At 40.5% G+C, this 18,556-nt stretch overlaps 1 protein-coding gene across 2 annotated transcripts in view; it reads left to right on the top strand.

The window, feature by feature from the left end:
* ZNF608 (zinc finger protein 608) overlaps positions 1–18,556 on the top strand; it is an 84,293-nt gene that overhangs the window by 53,852 nt on the left and 11,885 nt on the right. The gene's annotated exons all lie outside the window — the stretch shown is intronic.

Here is an 18,556-nt window from a genome sequence, read left to right as displayed (position 1 = left end):
AGAGGATGTTTTCCCATAGACAACAAGAGAAAATTCTACAGTCCTCTAGAAGTATTTTATGCAGATATTCACTAATCTCCCATTGAGAAGGCCTTGAAGAAAAGACATCTTCAGCCAATAACAACCTAACTCCTGATTGTGCCTGCTACATTCTCCATACATAGACAGGACAGGTGAGATGGTAGAATCAGAGAAATAATTTTAAAGCAGTTTTATCTAGAATTCATCCTTTATGTCTGCAGTGGCTATCACTGTGGATAGCCGATAACCAGAGCAATTTGGAAGTTTCTGTATGCAGCACCTTTGCTTTAAAAAATAAAGACCAAAATTGACTCAAATCTTTTTGGAAGCATTCTGCCTTGATTGCCGAGGGACTGTTAATTATGTAGGTGGGAAATCCTTTGGAGAGAAGAAATTGTCTTTCTATTCTCTGAATGTTTCTGATAGTCTCATAAGGTCGAGCCTCCTATCAGTGGGTGTCTATAGGCTGCTTTTCAGCAATTCTCAAATGTACTAGAAGTGGATATATTTAACCCTTGAAGACAGACACATCAGAGACTACAATAGGATTTAATTTTTCTAAAAATTCTGGTTGTTGATCTGTAAAATTTAAAATTACTTCACATAAACTCAGTGGCTACCATTTTGCATAGAATAATTTCTGAACTACCTTAAAGGCTAGCTACTGAAAGAATCACCTGCAGTCTTTTGGTTTAAGGGTGTTTTTACTTCCACATCCCAGTTTTTCAAGTTTACCAGGCTTGCCTTTTGTCATTTGTCATCTGAAATACGGAGTCATGTCTTTGCACTAGTCTGTAGGTGATTAAAGATAATACAAAATTTTCTTTTCAGAAAAACCAGAAACTTCTTGAAAGGAATGGTTGTTAAAAGCATCACTGTTTTGAAAATACAAATTGCTTCATGAGTGTTCTTATACCTGCAGGATCCTATCAGTGTAAGCAAAATGTTTGTATGAATAGTCTTTATGAACTCATTGATCAGGTTTGCATTTCTGATGGACCAAATACAGAATTTGTGTTCTCAGAAATAATTCTCATTCACTAAGTGGAAAACTAAAGGAAAGTTAGAATGGGTTTGTTGGGCAACAGGGAGTCTTTGCCCAATAAATATTTCAATAGTGTCCCTTCAGATTCCAAAACCTTCAAAGGAAAGGGTAAAGGTAGCAGCGTTCTACCATTTTACCCATCCTGTCAGCTGGAAAGAGACCACAAAAACCTGATGTGCGTTTCCTCTGGTGTAGCTGTTCTGTATCCTCAAGCCTTCTTCCTTGGAATCTGATTCATTTCACCAAGCAGCCTTTTTATCTGTCTATCCTCAAAAGGTTTCCTACTAAAAAGAGGTTGTTTCTGATTCTGCGTAGTGCATTGGACTCTGCAAAGAGAAGGCTTCTCATAAGTAAGATGCTAGCTGGATCTGGGCTGTCAGTAATGTGGTGAAGGGAAAAAGACATAACCTCTACAAATGTTTTCCATGGACATTCATAAAAAATCTAGTTTACTCTAGTCTGGTAGCTAGTAGTTTCAGATCTTTGTTAAGAAGAATCTATCAGTTCCTGTTGTTTAATCTGCAATCTTCAAATCTCCAGTGGTGGTGTTTGTTGCAAAAGGAAGGTGTCCCCCTTCTGTGGAGTTTTCAAAGGTAATTTTAACATTTCTTTCTCAAACTGACATTTGTAGAAGCTCTTCAACCACAATAGGAAAGGTCTTCCAAGAGAAACCATCCCCTTACCAATACCAACCTTACCACTCTTCAAAAAAGGCAGAAAACCCACCATGTTCTTGTGCCCCACAACAGCTGAAAAGAAATGTATGGTTTTTAACTTGATCTGTAATACTTTTTCCTGTCTCTGTCACAGAGGAGGGCCCATGAGAGAGAAACCCAGCCTCTGTAAGCTGAGTAACTAGTTGACTAAAATACCCAACAATCATTGGTGGAACCACAGTAAAGCTGTGAGAAAAAGGTGCCACAGCCTTGTCTGCCTTATGGGTGAGGAGAGGGGCTTCTGCCAAAGATTTGAGAAAGGCAGCCAACTGTCATTCCTTTCACACCTTCCTGAAGTGTTACAAACTTCTTGTTGTGGCATCTGTTGTTAACTTCATTTGGTTGTCTACCGCTCAGAGATGTGGTCCATCAACAGGAACCCATCAATGGAGACATATGGAGGTCTGACCACTGCCCCATTGGCACCCTTTCTCTGTCAGTGCTGCCTCATTTTCCTGATGAAATGTCCTGATTCTGTATGACTCTGCTCCATCCTTCCCTCTCAGGAGCCTTAATCTGCGGGTGAATATTGCACAGAAAGTATAAGGGAGTGAAAATCACAGTGTTGTTTTTGCTGATTACTCTTGTGGTTTCAGATGGTCATCTTCAGGTGATTTTATGTCCTGAAACACAAAGACTCCTCTTTATAAAGCAGATAGGTGAGTTAAAAGATGGTAACAACTATACAAATAGTGTGGAAGACCAAGAGCACAGGAGCAGTCTTTCCATGCAGTTGTCCCCCAGCCTACAGGAGGGTGAATATCCACCCCGGTGAACCCCCACAGTCTCCAGGGGTGTAACAAAAAATGCATTGGCTACATGGAGCTGCATTCACGCATAAGGACTGATGGAGCTAGATTTTATATGGGTTTAATACATCACACTGATATTTCACAAAAGGGGGGGGTCCACATGAGGTATGTAGATTATTCCATGTTGTATGATGGCATCATTTCACTTCCTTCCTTCCTGACAGAAACCATTAGCTGTAGCGGATTAGCTGCTGTCTAAGCGAAAGTTATTCTGACAAAGATGAGCATGTAAGGACTGAGCTGTAGTTTTATATTAGGAGAGAGGTCAGAAAATTAATGCATCAGAAGATTTGAAGAGAAAGAACCAAACACTCCCAGAAGCCTTGTTGTTGTGGCCTGGCAGAAGCTGCTTTTTTATGTGGTCACAGAGAACATAAATGACAATAAAACATGCAGTGAAGAGTTGTACTTAATCTGACCAAGTGTTACACATTAAGTCTTTACCAGTCTTTTCTGGTCCCGCTGTTGCAGGCATATATTTTCAGATAGTCAGTACATTTCCCACTCCCTCCCTTTCACTCCTATTCAAGGGCTGCAGAAATTTAAATTAGCTGACATTTTCAGTATCATACACAGAGAATGAAGGGTTTAACTGGTATGATACCCTAGTTCAAGCATGCCATTTCTTTCTTGCCGCTGCCTCCCCAACAGTTACGCTGTATTACTAAGCACAGTTCACACTGTAGTGGCGAGTGAGTTCACAAACACTGCCATCACAAAGATGGGAAATTAAAATGTTTCTTGCCAAATTTTATAAAGAAATTGATGGTGTGGAGTAGAAATCAGAATTAGGCTCTTGGGGCTTTTGGTCAGTGTACGGTGCCCTCTCCAGCAAGAGTCTGCATAACAGAATGAAGGAAAGAATTTTCCTCATTAATTCATGTGACAAGGAAGTGAAACAAACCACACAGCTTGTACGACAAAGTTTTTATTGCTTCATAAATTTTATTGAGATAGAGATTAATCAGTTTCCTCTGTTTTTTAAGCAGAGTCAGTTTGTGTTTATTGACATAGGGGAAGCTCATCTGTGTTCAAGAATAGATCTGTTTTCTGTTAGAAAAGGCTGCACTTCAGAGATATTTTTAATACTATCATGTATTAACTTGACACACCATGCTTAAGATCTGTGGTTTGGGATTGCTTAATATAACAACAGTTTTTCTACCTGATTGGTTTTGTGATAAGAAGTATCAAGAAAGAGGTACCAAATTATAAGAAAACCACTGTGAGATGCAGCCACAGTTAAAAAATCTTTTTATGCATTTCCAAAAACTTTTCAGTGCTGTATCCGCATTAGGACTGCTGCCATATTTACCGAAGCATTTGAAGGATGTTTTCCTCCTCCTTTAGGGAGGAACATAAGCATGGGTGTGTTACATTGTGGCAAACATATTCAAGAACGTCTTTCATTTAAGCTGTAGTATTCATTAGGAGTTTTAAGCTGCCCTAAAACATACAGGAGCATACATAGCCAGCTTTATTTGGGTGCTTCAATAAAGAGAGGTCCGTAGTTGAAATGGAAGCTTAATGAGCTGTGACTATCTGAAAAATGAGACTGTATAGGCTGAGCCCTTGAAACGTCACCCATTTTTTTCCTCTGTTTTACAATAATGATTGTACAAGATGGGATTTGCAGCTCTGAGCAATGAGTTAAATACTTCCAAATCTCCTTGAAATCAATTTCGTGTGATCATGCATGCAGATTGAAAACCATGACTTTGAGATTTACGTTCTGTGAATAAAATTTACGTTCCCTGAAAAGCAAAGGCGGCTGTCATTTCATGCTTCCTAACCTTCATTGTCTATTTCCCTTCGGTACACACAAGCCCAGTGCGCCTGCGCACAGTCTAGAACAGCTTTCTGCTCTGTTGATTTTGTTTTATAAAAGTCCTGTTTTCGTCATTGCCTTTATCTATTACATCTGTAAAATTTATTTAAGCAATGACAAATTTCTCTTTGGGGCCTGGAGTCTAAAAGAATAACTACTGTCAGGCTATTTGTAAAAGATTTGTTGAATATGACTCTTCATTAAATTGCGAGGATCTGTGGGTGAGGCTAGCTGTCTGAAGCTGCTGTGAGTAGGTGGGTTATGGGCTGTACTTAGTGAATATACATCATCAGAGAGACAAATGTGCTTCAGCAGCCTCTTGTTTTGTTCAACTAAAATGGGTGTTGATTTTGAAAAGCTCAGCAAAATCACTTGTCGTTTTTCTAAATCGGGTATCATTCATCCTATGGAGCACCCATGAAAAACAGCATTTAGGTTAAATATAGCAGCATTACTTCTCAGCTTTGTAAGCTGACAAGGATAGCATTACATTTATTTCCCTTCAAAAAAAATGCTCAAGCTGAATGCCGTGCCTGTGAGTGAGAGCTAAATGACAGCACTGCAAATAGGAATCCTAGTGCACTGCGAGTGTGCAGCCCAGGATGCTGCAGCGCCTACCTTTTTACACTGCTGTGCCAGTTTTTCTCAGCCATGTTTTATGTCCCTGTAGGGACAAGAAATTTAATGCTGCATGTATTGTTACCATTTTAAAGAAAGGAAATAAGAGAATATTCTTAAGGATAAAAACTTGGGTTGCTAATAGTGACCAATACACCGTAGCTACACAAATAAATGGAAAGGCCTGCTGTATTATTTAATTTTTATAATGCTACTCCGGCACTACCAGTGCTTAGTGCTGTTTATTCAGGTGTCCACCTAAATAACTGTGAAACTTCCATCTTTAGCAGAATCTGAAAAGAAACTATTTGATGGACTACAAGTTATGAGTACTTCTCATTCTTCACGGTGTAAATATGCTTTTAGCTGAAAGCCAGGGAGGGAGGGGAGTCGTTCATTTGAAGCAAGCTTTTAGTCTGTGCTTGATCTCCTCTGGTTTTGTATGAAAAGCCACATTGGACTGAATGACAGCTGAAAAGGCAAGCTACTGTATCAAGGGATTTAGCAGAAGGAAACTGCTGTTCTTTCAAGCAGCACCTTCCCAGAAAGCTCTCTGAATCTCTTACCAGTTCAGTCCAATTGTGAAGTTAGTGCACTGAAATCATGCAGATGAAACACTTTAATTGAAAGCACCTCTCCCTGTCTTAGTACTGATATTCAGGTTTAGGAAAGTAAGTAAATACTCAGTTCTGACTGTCACTTTCTATTCTGTAATTTAAAATGAGGTTGTCCTTTCCTAAAAGCTGAAGTTATAATGGCAGAATCATCTAAAACTACAGCTAATTAAAAAAAAAAAAAAAAAAAAAAAAAAGCAGCCACTCTTCCTTTCTTCCTTCTGTTTCTTCAGTATCCAGGGAAACTGATCTCTGGAGTTATGGCAGTTTATTTCTGTTAGTTGATCACAAGTTCCATTCCTGTCAAATGGAGTCCTTAAAATACTTGTTTGGTTTTTTTGGTTTTATTTTTTTGTTTGTTTTGTTCCACTTTTAACTTTGATAAGTAGGAAAAAAGACACAGAAGACTGCCAACTGTAAAATCTGATCATGTTACACAATGTTGAAATTCTTAGACAAAAGAAGTGTTTCTGTGCATTTGGTGACAGAACATTATGACTCTGTAAAAGACCTGTTGGCGGTAGCTAGATATATGCATGTAACTGAATTGATACAGGGTTGGTTGGTTGGTTGTTTTTTTAAAAAAGTAATAATTAAGGGTGAATGTTTTCAGAGACAAGCCAGTATTCTTCTATGCCAGACATGTAGGAGTCCCACTTAAATGCTCTTTAAACCGCAGGAGAAGGCTAGGGAAAAATAATAACATCATGATTAATTCTGAAAGCATTTTTCCATTTTGAGCACAATGTGATACTCATCTTGAAATGCTATAGAGTGACTAAAGAAGAAGATATCTTTTTGTCGACAGTTAGCATAGCATGAGTCCAACAAGGGATATTTTTAATCAAATCTGGTTTGGTCACAGTGTTTATAATACACAAGTTACGTTACAGAACATACCAACATTTGTATGAAGGTTCTGTGTGACTGAAAGGTTATCGTTCTTGCTGTGCACAAAATTATCTTAAGAAACCTTTGTTGATATGTACAGATGAGTCTAGCTGTTCGAATGTTACACCTTTTTTTCATACAAGTATGTGTCTAAGAGCTGATCTTTGTTACTGATGATTATTAGCAATTAGGAATGTGTTACTTTCAGGGAAAAGGCTTTTGAGCCATTGTTGTGCAGCTCAGGGTCAATAAACTGAGCTGCTCATAATAGCCTTTCTTTCTCATTGGAGCTTTGGACTTGCTCTAACTTCATCAGAGCAGAGGAAGAAAGAATAATGTGAACAATAGGAGCCATGGAGTTTGACTTAGGCGTAATGTGAGGAGGCTGTAAAAGCTGTCAGGGAGCTTGATTGATTGGCTCTCGGCAGCGGTCCTCAGTGCAAAGCAATAATGTTCCTGCCTCTTGTGAGAGGGCTGGATGTGCCACCTGGGGTCAGAGCTTATCAGCCTCAGGGGGCAACGCTTCAGATGAGGCCAAAGCGCAGTCAATACTTTACACAGAAATTTGTGTGTAGATTCTGGAGTAAAGCAAGTATTACCTTGATGATTTTTGTCTGACCAAGGAAAGAATTAAGTCATGTCTGGAAGTCCAGCCTCTTCTTTTCTTTTAATGACATGGGTAAATAGTCTCTTAATATCGAAGTACATGTCTCTCTCATCATGCTGGTTGTACTGTAAAACAGGGGAGGGCATGCCTATGGCATGATGATCCTTCGAGGGATGTTTCACTGCCAAAAGAAATGTAGAGGTTTTTAACTGATTATATCAGGATTCCTAGAACCCTAAGATTTTACTTAAATTTTACGCAACAATGATCTGTCTTCAGTGTCTCAATAGTTTTGTTTCTAAACCTGTGAGGGTCAAAGGCTGATCAGCTCTAGTGCATGGAAAAGCCAAGAGAAGCTGTAGTACCGGCATAGATCACAGCAGGTCAGGGAAAACTAGCCAGGCTCTTACAATAGGTGGAGAAACTGGGACAGCTTGCACAAAGGACACTTACAGGAGGATCGTCCAGCCGGTTCCTGGCAAGAGAAGAAGAGCCTAGCAGAAAGTGTAGTGGTTGCTGCTTAACTAGATGTTTTACTAGTTTACCCACTTGGGAGATAATTTAAAACAGAGGAAAGAAAATAATGGTGAACTGCTCTGCAAAACTCGCTTAGTTGATCAGTAGCTCACTTTTGTTCTGTCCCAGCAAAATAACTACTTTGCTTCAGTTGATGCTAACAAAAGCCCTTTTACCTTTCTTCTGCTCAAGGAGAACACTATTAGTCACAGTTCATTAGGCTTGTTTACAAAACAGAACTGGTATCTTAAGTGTGCTACTGAAATGCTTGTAACTGTTCTGGCATCTTGTTCCCTACTTTTATAATAGGAAGGACAGCACTGCCTACTATTTATTAAAGAAAATAACTAGTTTGTGGAATAAGAGCTGTAAAAATTATGTGGTATTTAGCTGTGGCAATGCATAGTGTTTGTTCTGTGATTTACAAATCTAGAAGGTGGAGTTTCAAGCAGAGTTTAGTTTTTAATCTGTTAACTATAGCACCAAAAGACCTTACAATAAGGTTACTCCAAATCCTAAACTGAAGCAATTGTATAGGAGGAAAAGCCTCAGATGAGTAAAGTTCTTGATTAGCTTTTCCTGGACTGAGAGCCTCACCATGCTATACTTAATTGATTCCTTTTTACTGCATGGGTGGGAAAGAGGTAGAGGAGACAGAACTCCTCATTTACAGTTGCAGTATTCATAGGACTCAGATGTGCATCCCATGCTTGACTATTCACCACTTTTAGCTTTGTGTATTTTACTGTGAAGTTTCATGGTAGGGGATTACTGTATTAAGATCTTCTTAGAGAGTTTACCTCCACAAACATAAAAGATACATCACTGCAAGTCCCACAGACTGAATAAAAGAAGAGGTACTTGTCTCTTATTAGCTGCAGTAAGAAATCCTGAGGGAGTTGTGCAAAAGAAATCCCAGATCTGGTCTTTTTCTCCCCTCCCCTTTGTCTTGGATGTGCCTGTCTCAGGTGTTTACTTACTCTTTTCCCAGGCTGAGGACAATGAAGTCTTCTTGAAATAAGTGAAGCTTAATGGAGACAGAGAGAGAGATATGTAAAATGTAGTTCAGTATATTTCAGTGTTTTCAACCACTGCTTTAAATTGCTGTTTTTAATTCCAGTGAGTGAAATAATAGAGAAGTTATCATGTCTAGTAACTGCAGTTGGCCTTTGTAAAGAATGGCTTGTTAGGAGGCTTTGTGATTTACTCAGGCCACAGCTGGCTGCCAGCAGAGCTATAGGAATGTATTCTCTCTTGGGCCTGGTAGCTAGAGATGAAAAGGATCCAAAGCTGGCACAAAAGCAAATAAATGCTTTGACTTTAAATAAAGCATCATAATTTATAAGAGGCTCTGCTTCTCAGTCCCAATGAGGTACATGGATCAGCAGCAGCTCTTTGAGGTTGAACAGAATTGTCTGCCTGGCTTGACTGCAATTCTGGTATCTGCAGTCTACAGATTTGGAAGCATTTTCATAGTTAGGGCTTGGAATTGTTTCTTCATCCATGCTGTTTCTTTTCCACAAATTCTCTCTCTTCTGTCTTCCCTTCCTTTATGTTTCATTAGCTGCTTTACTGTTTGATAAATAATTGTACCACTGTGTCCACCTGGCAGCTCTTTATCATAATGTAGAGCACTGGGGAACTAATCACCAAAGACACCTGAAGGTTTATAGGTGCATTTTGTCATCTGTTATTTGCTTGGGTTTTACTCTCCAAGTGAATTGTTCCTACATAAGCAGAGTTCTGAGCTAGGACACAAACTTCTGTTGCGATGTCCAAATACTCACCTTAGAAAGAAAACAAAAAATGTATGAGCTCCTTAAGAGTCTTTTTTATAGGCACACACACACATGCATACACACATAAATTTATACCAGCTTCCCTATTTCTGCAGCCGTTTCTCAACAGTCTGCTGATGAAAACAGTATTTCTGTGGTCTAGTGTCTGAGATGAAGAATAGAAATGAGGCAGGTAACTATTAAAGGAACTCCCGCATGCTTGTCAGGGTGAGAAAAAATGGTTTTGGTTTTCCCTTTCTGGCCTTGCTTCTTGTATTTAAATGATGGTACTTTTCACTACACTCCAGTCTTGTTTTGCTTTGCTATTTACTTGCTTTTAAGGGAGAAAGAGTTTAGGAGGGAAATAACTAGCTGAAGAGATCCTGTAATTAATATAAACTGCAGGAAGTGAGTGTGACAGATGAGCTGAAAAGCCCTGTGTTCTGTTGCTTATCTCAAGTGACATATGGTCCTAGAGTACAAGCAAACGCAGTAGATTGTGGGGCTTCTTTTTCTTTCAGTCTAGTATAAGGTATAGGAGTGCCCGTGTGTTCCACAAAGCAGCAATATAGGGGCTAAAAAGAAGTGAGTGGGAAATTAAGGGAATTACAGAACAGCATTTCCTTCTTCTAAAATTGAGACTATGTGACATTTTTCAGTGTCGGGCTATGTGAATCACAGTTATGATTACTGAAGTAAAAGAGAAAAAAAATCTGTGAGAAACAAAATACTTTATTTCTGAACAGATTTGGTTTTCTTTAGAACACACAGATGTTAAATGATTTTCAACTTGCATTTTTAGTGTCAGCTGAAATAAAGTATGACTGCAGTTTTATTCTCCAGCTTCAGTAGAACAGTGAAGGGGTTCTGTTACTCTGGCCAGAGAAAGGTAAGGTTTGTACAAAACCAAATCTTTAGTTGTACTGTGGAGGTCAGAAACCTATGGTTATTTTATAATAACATTAATTGCACATTTTCCTGTAAACGGTGCAAACATGGTCAGACATTCAAGAGGTGTAACAGCAATTTATCCAAAAATTGTCCTAGTCCTGCCAAAATCTAATCACTTTGATATAAATCTGACAAGAGAAAATGCTATTTGTTCACTGTGGCTTCATAGTTTTCAAAATTACTGTTCTAAGTAGTTCATATTTTTGCAGAACTATTGAGTTGTAGATAAACTTGCAAGCCATTTGAGACTCAATCTGATGTACTTTCTGGGGTACTACCCAGTTTTCATTGAGTCTTTTATTACTTTTTTAACGAGTGCAAAATTTAACCTTCTGTTTGATTAGGACCATTTATTTTTCTTTCAGCTTTCCATTTGCATCCAGATCTTGCTTATTGGTTATTTGTTAGGCAGACTGTCTTTAGAATAAACATACACTGAAAAAACTATAGTGGTATTGTTATTATAAATGATAAGGGACATAAGCTCTATGATTAGATGCTGCACTGTTTTCCAGAGCCAACCTGCCTTTAGCATTTCAAAGTCATATTTTTGTCCAGAGGCACTACCATTTCAGGTCACCCTCAGCAACAAGTCTTCTGCTGTTTTGTTTTATACTAAAGCTACAAAAGGATGTTACTAGGGAGGCAAGGAAAAGAAAAGAAACCAGTGCTCCTTTTAGCTGACCATTCAACTGAATATTGACCAACTGTCTTCATGAGAAAGAAATAGATGGTGGTGAATAAGCTAGAGTCTAGTTTTCCAAGAAGCTCAATGATTTTCCCAAATCAATACAGCTCATCAGGCTTCAGAACAAAGGCTGTGGGAACTGTGACAGTGATGGAAGTGGCTGTGTGTTCTTTTCTGTATTAAGCACATGGGCTCATGGGGAAACAGGCCTTCTTCAGCTATTTCAGTGTTTATTCTTCTATATGCTCTGGGATAAACCTCTAGATTAAGACAATATATTACAGTTACTGTTAGGTGGGATGAAAAAGTTGTCTCCTTGACGGCCCAGTTCCACGGCTTCTGGAGGTGCTTCACACCGTGCAACTGCTGCTTCTTTTCGGAATGCAAATGGGAGTATATAATGCAAATCCAGGGAATAAGAGGTTTTGTTCATATATTACTAAAGGTATAACAGAGCTTTTTCAAGCTAGGATGGTGGTTGCTAGTCTAGCTATATTGTACTGGTGACTTCATAATGAAGGGGGAAAGAAAGGACATGCCATTTCAATAAAGTATCCATTTAGGTTGACATTACTCAGAACTTACTGGAAATCACATGGATATGAATTTGGTTTGTTACGCTGTTGAACAAGCTGCTGTAGTTTATGTGGCTAGAGTAATGCCAACCTGCTTTAGCCACCAGCAGAGCAACATTGACTAAAATAGCAGGCTTTAGCCTCTCAGTCCTTTAACCTTTAAACTTACTATGCTTTCATAAAGTATTAACACCACAGCTCAGTGTCTGGGAGGTTTATGACTGTACCAGCTGTGTTTCATTGTGCTTCTTTTCCTCAATCCTATCCGATCTTCTCAGCTTCATTACTCTACAGTACTTGTTTAGGTAAAGGCCAGCTCCCAAAATGACTAATTGCAGATCTGTGCTCTAGATGATTTAGTTACAGGATGTGGTTTAAGTGACTTTTCAAACATTCAGTGCAGCAGTAGAGCTCTTTAAAAACACAAACAAACAGACAAACAAAAAAACCCTAAACCACCAAAAAAAGAAATAAAAAACCAAGCCACCAGTCTTGCATTTCCAGGCCACCTGACAGTCATTACTTTGTCAGGCTTTCTGGTGTTGATGTCTGTTACATGTGCACCTGCTGTAGATGTAGTTAAGTTCTTGTGCCATGCTAGACAGAGTGTGATTAAAGTAGTAAATAAATTGCATGTCTACCAGATCAGCATTCGGTGTGGAAGACTTGACTTTATACGTATAGTGTTTACTGTTAATTTTTGATTACTTCCTTGATGGAAGCAATCAGAGAGAAATAATCCATTTGCATTAAAAGTCTAATATAAACATTGTTCTGTGTTTTTTATGCCTGGATGAACTGCAGGTGTATATGTAGATCTGGGATTGATGATGGTGTGGTGAATGAGTTATACTGCTCTTACTACACCAATTGCAATGAAAAAGCCTGAGATAACCCTAAGGTTATAGATTTTCGTCTCGCAGCTTTTTGCACTTCATATACTTTAGTTACTGTTAGAACAGTGATGCCAAATAGATATATGTGGGATTAAAAAATTTGCAGTGCCAGATGCAGAATAAAATGTGCTTAATCCATGGTGGCAGTGTACTCACTGGTGACAGATGTGCCGTGGTTTGGGTATCCCAGGCATGCCTGTATTATTTGTACTTGGCAAGGCTCGGACAAAAGGCGAATGGAATTTGGTTTGCAAAAACATTTCTGGTTTCACTGATCATAAAGATATGGGGAATTGATTTTCCTGTAATGTTACATCAAGTGATGATATGATGCCTTCTCAAATACCGAGAATTGCATCTCAACCTTGCAGAGCTGCTATGCCACAGGAATACTGCTACAAGACTTTGTCATATTAAACTTTTAAGAAGTAATCTTATAAAAATTGCTACAAAGCATAGTATACTTTAGTAGATCTTCCTCTGGCATCAGCAAAAGTTGCCTTAAAATTTATTCAGAACAGTAAAGACAGTAGGCAGAACTGTTAACTGAATGGGAATTTTGAGCAAGTAGGACTCTGCTTAACATTTAGCATAACTTAGTGAGTTTTTAAATGTAAGTGACTTGGTGCCTGAAAGGCAGTCAAATTATTCCTAGTTTTAGAAGATCATTTAAATATTCTTCAACAGATCAGTTACACAAATGATCAGAAGGACTTCGTGCAGATGCACTTTCTCCAGAATTTTGCAGATACTTTTGGCCAGATTCTCTGCTAAGAACAGAGAGAACAGCTCTTTTTACAAAAATGAAGGTGTACCCATTCACCCATTCAGATAACTGGTCTTTTGAGTTTTCTGGGAAAATAATCAACTTGAACTAAAACAGAATTTTGCAGCAAATGCTTTAATTTGAACGCAATAGCAGCCTATGCTGTAAACATTGAGTCAGGCTGTCCAGTCAGATTGATTGAGTAATGTCTACTTATGTTGGAATTTGAATGCGTTTGTTTTCTAAAGCCAGTATTTTCAAAAACTAGGGCCTGCATTTAAGATACGAATGTGATAATTTGATTCCTAACCACATGATCTCATTTTAGGAGTTTTGAATACAAAGCATAAAAATTATTGGCTTGTGTTCATTGCTGAAAACCAAGTCAGGAACGCAAAAGGATTAATATCTGGTTTAGACTAGATCCTTCAGTCTTTTGGTTTTTAGATGAAGGAACATCTGCAGGAGTGTATCCTGTTAGGTTTGACTAGGCCCTTACAAGCTTGATGTGGCTGCTAGAAGTGCAGTGTTAACGGGAGCTGACATGAATAGTAGCCTGGCTTGGTACTGAGGATGCCTTGTGATTTTGATGTTTTTGTGTCAAAACAGCACATCTGCAATTTTTAGGCTGACTTTGAAAGAGCATGGTTCTTTTTTTCAAATAGTGAACAACAAACCTAGGTAGTTCATTTCCAATTTGTGATGAGATATTTCATCTGGTAAATTTAGTTAAGAGTAAATAGCCAATTTTAGTTCTGCTCTTCATTATGCAGTCACTGAAATGAAGGAAGGGAGGGGAAAGGAAAGAGAACAGACGCATCGTATCCATAGAAGTCATAAAAACTGCTGCTTTTTGTAGATTTCTAAAAATGATTTTATTACAAATTATTTTTGTGACATGTGATCTTTCATTCCATAATAAAATCCAAGTAAAATTGTCACCGTTATTTTGTGCAGATTATTCCATTATATCTATCTGAACTGCTTATGTAAAATGGTTTTGTGCTCCTCTAGGCATGTTTTCCCTATCTTTTGGATAATTTTTTGCCATAAACATTGTGGTTGTGACTGTGACAAGTAAAGAAAAAAGCTTATAACAGTACATGCAGCGTGAAGGAAAGCACCAAAATACAGAATATTTTCTTGCTGCTCCTAACAGGCTAATGAAATTCCCCTTGATGTTAAAGGAGGGACTTGTATTAACAGTGGTGTGCACTAGGTAACATCCTATGTGTACCTTTGCCATGCATTAAAGGTTTTGTGTATGATCCTGCCTTGACTAATAATGGATTTCTGCAGAAAAGGTACTGACTAGTGTAGATGAACTGTAAAACTCTGAGGTAACATGACCCCTTTTCTTGTGTTAGACACCATTTTGTAATTTGTACACACAGGTTCACTAGAGTTGCATGGGTAGCAACTTTTGAATTTTTTTTTTTCTTATTCTTGGCTGCTTTGATTTGTGATATTTGACACTGAGGACTGTGGAGGATACTGTTAATTTCAGATATACTGTAACTGTGAATAGTTATGTAATTTGCAAATGGAATGATAAACCAAATTACATTTACACCCTCACTTTGTGATAAGTTTTTTCTCAATTGCACCCAACACTTGTGACCTGTGCTCTGGTAATTGGTGAAACTCTTTGAGTTGACACCCTTACGTGACGAAAGAAACATTTGCATGTAATCTAAATGTATTCACTGTTGTTTGAGCCAACCTCACATGAACAGGATTATATTTTTGGCCAGGTTTCCTGAATTGGAGTCTTAAGAGTTGTGATACTCTCAGGTACACTGCATTACGAGCATCTGAATTTTTCTCCCATTCTCCAGTAAGTTATTTTAAATAGTTTAGCCTCTTGGGATTTTTTTAAGGTGAAAATACATCTCTTTATTCAGAAAGTATGAAACCTGTGGAGTTCCTCAGACCTCTGACAGTGTTTGGATTTTCACTCTTGTTCAGGCAATGCTAAAATGATTGTTACATGATGTATAGTCCAGTGTAAGGGGAAGTATCGTTACAGGATCTTCTTATGGCTTGACACAGCCCCAGTGAGGTTTGATCCTGTGTGTGCTATGTTACTTACTTCTTAAGATGGAGTGGGTATGTGGGCAGGTATGTCCCAGCACACACATGCTTAAAAGAGGAGATGAGTTGGAACAACTTAGAGAAGGGTTAGTGTATCTATGACTGGTTGCCCAGTGTACTTGGATGCAGTACTTGGAGGTGAGCTGAACACTGCTGTAGTACTGTTGGTGTGCTGCCTCTGTGGCAGCGCAGACGAGTCCCAGCAGAGGTTCTTGTTTTGAGCTTGAGCTCTGTGCCAGGACAATATTTTGGATCAGAGACCTGTAATAATATATGCTGACTGGGTGCAGCAAGCATAATCTGTTCTCTTCAGTAGTGCAGCTAGTGTATATTGTGGACTACTTAACCTTTCTCATTTCTGTTTTCATTTTCCAGTGCTTTAGTCTAGTAAGCCTCCAGTTGCATGTTTCCTTTGGGGTCAGTCCTACCTCCCATGTTATATTCTCTTGACCTGTTCCTGTGATAATCTTTGAAGATTAAATAAGCTACCTTCACTGCCAGTTCTCTGGAATCTTAACCTGTGGCTGAGTAATGTACTGTTCACTAGGGAAAGGAAATTTATTCCTTGCCACAGTTATTCTAACGCAGCATGGATATTAATCTTCCCTCCTACTTACATAGTGGGGCCTGTGCTAAGACTAACAAACTTAATGAGATGCTAAATGTAACTGACTTTAAGGGAAGAACTTACTCGTGTTTGCTTTTGAGGTATTGACTTTCTTACATTGGAAGGTCATTTGAATGTCTTTTAAGAATTGCTGACGTGTATTGATTTCAGGGGATTTTATTGTTACACCTACTCCATGCCATCTACTTTGCCATCTTTTCTTATCAATAGGTAACAGACTATCCCTATGTCTGTTATAGAAATTAATAAATAAATAAAATGCTCGTAGAGATAGGCATGACTACAAATACTGAGGAAGGTGGAGACTTACTTAAGAAATACACCTTGATTTAAGAAAACCCAAACCACCGCACAACCTAACAGTGACATTTTAACAAAAGGCCAAATGTGAGCTAGCTGGGGAGAAACGAATGGTGTGGCTAATTCTTCTGTAATCAAATCACTCCGTGGGCAGTCAGAAAGCCCTCAATGCTTTGCATCTTCTGGGGAAGGCTGGACAGATGCTAGTGGATGGCCGGGAGGGAGCCACCGCGCTGCTGCTGGGGATGGGGCTGCATGGCACCGCAGGGCCTGCTGGTGGGACGCGCCCCTCATTTTCACTCGGGCGCCGACGCTGTCAGGGTGGAAGGAAAGCATGGCCGTTACCAGAGAGGCACCTGTTGAGCATCTCTCCGTAGCTGCGAGTGGCAGGTGGGAACACCATGGAAGGTGGGAACACCACTTGGTGTTGCAGGACCCGGAGTTCCAGTGGCACGTGCTCCCCCGCGGGCCTGCGGTGCGCTCCTCCCGGTCCGCAGCCTGGCGCGGCGCGATTCCTGTACAGGAGGGGAACGGCGTCGGCCGCTCGAAGCTCCTCCGTCCCGGCGGCACTGGCCGAGCTGCCCCGGTGGGGGTCAGTCGCGGCGGAGCCCTGCGGGCCGCCCCGGGCCCTGGTCCGCGGGGGCAGGTTCCCGGTGGCCGGACCCCTCCGCCCGTGCCCGCGTAAGGCGCGCTGGGCGCTGCGGGGCCTCCCCCGCCCCTGTCCGGCGGGCACGGGCACAGCCCGCGCCGCTCCCGCCCCGCCCCGGCCCGCCCCGCCCCGGCCCGCGCCGCTCCCGCCCCGCCCCGCTCCCGCCCCGCCCCGCCCCGGCCCTGCCACCAATGGCAGGCAGCAGGCGCCGCAGAGCCGGGAGCGGCCAATCAGGAGCCGGAGCTGCCGGCGGGCTCCCGGGCCCGGCTGCGCCCGCGCCGCCCAGGCCGCGGTCCCGGGGCGGGCAGGGTGAAGCGCGGGTCGTTCCTTGTGGGTTTTTGGGGTCACTCCCCCCCTGCCCCGGCAGCCAGGTTTGCGTAGGACACTGAATTACGGCATAGTGGTTTAACCCTAATCCTTCTAGGTGCTCAGGGCCTGGCACTGGCCCTGGCGGGAAGAGCCCGTTTGCCTTATATCCCTCAGATGGGTTCGCCCTGGCGTGTGGAATTCTGGTCGCCTTATCGTAATGGCGACGTAAACCATATGGGGAGTAATTTTCAAATCTGCAACAGAGAATTGTCAAGGAATTCCCTTCTTCCCTGGTACCTCTGCTAACCACGCTTCAAATACTCCTCCGCTGTTAAAAGGCCCCTGAGGAAATACGCAGCTGGTTGCGTGTTTACCTTGGTGCAGCAGAAAATGGGGGGGGGGGGGGGGGGGGGGGGTGTCAGGGGAGATGATGGTTTTAGTTCAAAATCAGGAATCGCAAGAGTAAGGCGAAGTAAAAGACTGGCTGGAAACATTCTGGCATCATGCCATTATTATGTCCATTATAGAAACGCTACAGCTAGAATAAGGGAAGCGTAGAAGAAAAAGAAGTCTCAAGGCTGGCAGCTGCAAGTTAGTGTCTTCATACCTCTCATAAATTGGAAACATGTTGCATCATGCCTTTCTTTGCTAGGTAAAATAGATTTTTTATTTCAGCATGTGTTCTAATGAGAAGAGATGACAGGTTCAATAATACAGTCCTGTGTTTATCTGCAGAAGTTGATGAATTAAAGGGGTCATTACACTGGCTAATCCATAAAGATGATGCTGAATTATGTGAAGAAGTGTTTGAGGGCAACCTGAAAACGTTTGAATTGTATCCCCCACATTTATTGTTACTTAGGATATCCTTACCATGCTTTGAATAAACCAAAGCTAGAAGTCTGCCTTAGGTGGGCAGGCAAATTTACATTTAATAAAAGTTGTAAGTGGAAAAGTAATTAAATTACAGTAGATTTATTACAGTACATTTTGTAAAGGATCCGTCTTTCCATCTCTCTCTATTGTGATTCCTCTTGGCTTCACTGCATGGTTGCATTTTCCTGTCTAGCCCTCACTTTCCACAGAAGAAAAAGCAAAGCAAATAACCCATGTTTCCATCTACATCTGCTGAACAAACTTGCAGTGCACACATGTGTATGTGTGTGTGTGTGTTCGTGTGCTTGGATATATGCAATTTCAAATAAATAGAAGCATCATTATCATATTGTTCAAAGGAAAGCAGATTCTTCTCAG

This window comes from Falco rusticolus, chromosome Z, assembly GCF_015220075.1.
Source record: "Falco rusticolus isolate bFalRus1 chromosome Z, bFalRus1.pri, whole genome shotgun sequence".
Lineage (NCBI taxonomy): Eukaryota > Metazoa > Chordata > Aves > Falconiformes > Falconidae > Falco > Falco rusticolus.
Note: the sequence above shows the minus strand (reverse complement) of the source record. Positions and strands in the feature narration are given on the sequence as shown.